At 42.9% G+C, this 4534-nt stretch overlaps 1 pseudogene; it reads left to right on the top strand.

The window, feature by feature from the left end:
• Positions 1 to 1404: 1404 nt before the first annotated feature.
• LOC122638664 lies at positions 1405 to 3437 on the top strand (annotated as a pseudogene).
• The last annotated feature ends 1097 nt before the right edge of the window (positions 3438 to 4534 follow it).

Here is a 4534-nt window from a genome sequence, read left to right as displayed (position 1 = left end):
TAGAGCTGTCGGACTCACAACGGAAGAACCTCCATCGCTCCCTTCTCCTCTTCTTCCATGGCGCAGTGAAAACCCATGGAAGGGCTGGTGCGCCACTGTTTCCAACTTACATGTGTACAAGGGCATAGGTTGAACCATGATCTCCCCAAAAGTTCAACAAGTACAACTTTACATTGCTTGAATTAAATAAACTAACCCATGATTAATTAAGGTATTTCAAGTCCAAGCACAAAATTGTTTCGAACTTTATTCAAGAAATCTAACATCTATGAACTGATTTGGTACTGCGTGATTTTATTTTTCCTGGTAAAACTGTACAAGGGACTGGTTTTCTGTGACGGATGAGCTGATTTGCAGCTTGAAGAGATGAGTGTTAACCAAATACATTGGCCATGGGTTTATTTGATACGAGGATGGTTTTCAAAGAAAAAGCTTCAATCCTTGTTTCCAGGAGATACACAATATTTTTGATCGGGCATGATTGAGTCTCAGGATCTAAGAATTCCTCTAGGACTCCCTCGATCCATGGATTTAACAATCCAAATCAACCAAAATTTCGAAGCTTATGGTTTCAGGCTTTCAGCCCACTTATTTTCAACGTTGTCCAGCGAGAAACTCGTCCATGTTCATCGACCCGAAAATTCTTCCCGTTCTCGACCCAAGCTGCCGGACTCACATTTGGAGATAGCGCACATTCGGAGCGATAGAGGTTGGCTTTGGGAATTTTCGTTCTCAAACCTTAGCCAGATGAAGGAAAGGGGGTTGGGTTGATGTGTTTGAATCGGTCGGATGAGTTTGAATCGGTTGAGTGAGTTGGTTTGATGTGTTTGAACCGATCGAATGGGTTGATTTGATGTGTTTGAACCGGTCGAATGGATTTGGTTTATATGTTTGACCGTTAGATCGCTGCCAGGCCAGGTGGCACTCTGGTAGCACAAAGAAGTAGGATGGAAGTACCATCGTTGGAAGTAGAGGATCCGAATCCCCGAAACCTAATTTGACTAATTCTGTAAACATAAACTGTGGATGGTTAGTTTTGTAAATCAAAACCCAATAGTAGATAATCTCGTAATTTTCCCTATTTTAATTTTACTATCGTTTGTAGTCTCCTTCCCTCTCATTAATTTGAGCTTCTTTTCAGCTCGGGGTTGATCAGGTACTTCTTTGTGTGTCCGTATCTGTTGAATTCGAAGTGTCTGGTTTGGTATTGACGCGTGAATTCTCATGCGTTTCTGTAGTTGTTTTGTTTCTTGATCGGTTCGAGTTTCTGTTAGGATTGGATTTTTGCAAAGCTTTTGAAGCTTGAAATTTCATTTCCATTTGCATCTGCCACATAGCAGATTCAAAGTTATAGCCGTACAGCTTGTTGTTGTTCTTAAAAGATGGTTAACGGTCACATTTCTTCTCCAGAAGTAACCAGCCACACTAACCTCCAATTCCAAAAATACTCTGGAATCAGTTTGGCGCTGTTATACTAATTACTAGGAACCTCAACTAGTATGATGAAAGATTATGCTAATTATGATCTTCATACTCCTTCCCAGCAAGCTAGTTAAGAAAGCTCCTCGCCCATCTAACTTTTCCTCCGCTGCAACCACCATTAAAGCAGCAAAGGAATCTCCCACCAATCTAAGCCGCAACATTACCTACCTCCAATCCTGTGCCCTCAACAAGAACCTCCCTAAAGGAAAAGAAATTCATTCATGTTTGGTTGTCACCGGTCTCTGCTCCCCCTTCTCCATCACTAGCTTGATCAACATGTACTCCAAATGCAATCAACTGGGTGATGCCCTTTCCATCTTTAATGAGGCCCATGATTGAAATATATTTGCTTGGAATGCAATCATTGCTGGGTTCATCACTAATGGTCTTTCTCGAAGTGCATTTGAATTTTACCAAAGAATGAGGCTAGAAGGTGTAGCCCCTGACAAGTACACGTTCCCTTGTCTCATCAAGGCTTGTTCTGACCTATCGGAGGTTGTGGAAGTAAAGAAGATTCATTCTGGGCTATTCAAGATTGGTCTGGAAAGTAATGATTTTGTTTCCAGTGCCCTGATCAATGTCTATTTAAAATTTAACTTTGTTCAAGAAGCACAACAATTGTTCGAAGAATTGACTGACACAGATGTTGTGTTGTGGAATGCAATGATAATTGGGTATGCTCAGATAGGGGAGGTTAACTTGGCTTTGCAAGTTTTTGAGAGAATGGGGAAAGAAGGGGTTGTCCACAGTAACTTCACACTCACTGGGATCTTATCAGTTTTTGCCATGATTGGTGATTTTTCCAATGGGAGAGCTATTCATGGATACGCAGTGAAAATTGGCTGTGAAACAGAGGTTGTAGTGGCCACTCATTGATTGATATGTATGGAAAATGCAAGGGTATTTCAGAAGCACTTATAGTTTTTGAAACGATGCTAGAGAGGGATGTTTTCTCATGGAACTCAATCATTTTGGTTCATGAACAGTATGGTGATCATGATAAGACCCTCATGCTTTTTGAGAGGATGCGAAAGCTGGGGTCCGGTCGGATACCGTCACAATTGCTGCTGTCCTTCCTGCATGCTCCAATTTGGCTGCATTGATGTGTGGTCGGGAGATTCATGCGTACATGATTGTTAATGGATTGAGGAAAGATGACTATGGCAAGGACATTGTTGACATGTACGTCGACAATGCGGTCCTAGACATGTATGTGAAATGTGGGAGCCTGAGGGATGCTTGCATGTTCTTTGACAAGATGAGGAAGAGGGATGCCGCATCATGGAGCATCATGATCATGGGTTATGGCCTGCATGGGTTTGGTGATGAAGCCTTAAATGTGTTCTTGCATATGGGTGAGTCCAGTGTGAGGCCAGATGAAGTCTCCTTCATTTGTGTCCTATCTGTATGCAGTCACGCAGGCCTAGTAGACCAAGGATGCAATATCCTTGTTCACATGAAGGAGAACCATGGCGTAGTTCCCACTATTGAGCACTATGCCTGTATGGTTGACATGCTGGGTCGAGCCGGGCAGCTTAATGAATTTTACGAGTTGGCCCTGGGGATGCCAATTGAACCCAACGTAGTAGTCTGGAGGGCATTCCTAGCTTCATGTCGGTTCCATAGCAACACAAAACTGGCTGAATTAGCATTGCAGCGATTGTTAGAGCTGGAGCCAGAGCACTGCGGGAGTTATGTGTTGATGTCCCACATCTATGGAACCATAGGCCGGTATGAGGAGGTATCAGACATCAGGCACACAATGAGAGAAAGAAATGTTAGGAAGACACCAGGGTGCAGCTGGGTTGAGCTGAAGAGTGGTGTGCAAGTGTTTGTTACAGCAGGTTACAGCAGATCAAACCCATGCTGAATGTAATTGTATTTATGAGGGATTGGATGGATTGTATGGGCATCTACATGAGTATGGATATGTACCAGATGCTAGGAATATGTAAGCATAACTGTAAACTGTTTTCGCTCTTCAAAGGCCAAGGAAAGAAAGAGGGATTCCGATGTTTCCAGTGTGGGATTAGGGAGATGAACTTGGATGAAGTTTGAATCGTGTAGGGGAGGGGAAGGAGATCGTTATACTCTTCCATAGAGCAATAGGGTGGGGGAACTTGCACTTCTGCCAATTGAATTGAATTGAATTTTTATGTAATGGTTGAATGTTCTGTTTATCTGTTTATGTTTTTTGTATACTTTCCATGTTGAGGAGATTGATGTCGTGTATATTGTTGAGCTCCTTCTGTCAGTAGTGTTAAGAAGGAGCTACTCTCCAAAGATGTCCATTTCTTTGAAACTATTCCTTATTTTCGGTCACCTCTTCAGGGGGAGTGTTCATCTCGAGGTGGTGTAGAGGGTGAAGAGGTTCCAGAGTTTGTTTCAGCTCCTCTTTTCTCCCCTGTTTCTATTTCTCCTTTTCAGATTGACAAGGGAAAGAAAAGTTTTATGGATACTGTTGTTGAGGGGGAGCCTCCTGTGGATAATGTTGTTGAGGGGGAGTCTCCCAGTGCACAGGTGAATAGAGAACAGGGGGAGCTACTATTGTATACGAAAGACAGGAGAAATCCTGCTTCATGGCTTCCTATAAAGAAGACCTGCCAAAACCCTGCTGTGTCTCCTCATCCTGAACTTCCATCCATCGAGACAGGTATACCTTCTTCTACTTCTATATCCTCAGACTTAGATCTTCCTATTGCCCACCGCAAGGGTATTAGGGCATGTACTAATCCCATTGCCAAGTTTGTTTCCTATGATTCTATCTCCCTTACAGGTATAGCCTTTTCTGTGGCTATCTCTTCCATATTCCCAAGAATGTAGCAGAAGCTATGGTAGATCCAAAATGGAGAGAAGCAATGAATACAGAGATGTTGGCTCTAGAGAAGAATCACACTTGGGACCTTGTTGAGCTTCCTAAAGGGAGGACCCCTGTTGGATGCAGATGGGTTTTCACAGTTAAGTTCAAGTCAAATGGTACTGTGGAGAGGTATAAGGCAAGATTGGTCGCTAAGGGTTATACACAGGTGTATGGCATTGACTATCAAGAGAC

The sequence above is a fragment of the Telopea speciosissima genome, chromosome 9, assembly GCF_018873765.1.
Source record: "Telopea speciosissima isolate NSW1024214 ecotype Mountain lineage chromosome 9, Tspe_v1, whole genome shotgun sequence".
NCBI lineage: Eukaryota > Viridiplantae > Streptophyta > Magnoliopsida > Proteales > Proteaceae > Telopea > Telopea speciosissima.
Note: the sequence above shows the minus strand (reverse complement) of the source record. Positions and strands in the feature narration are given on the sequence as shown.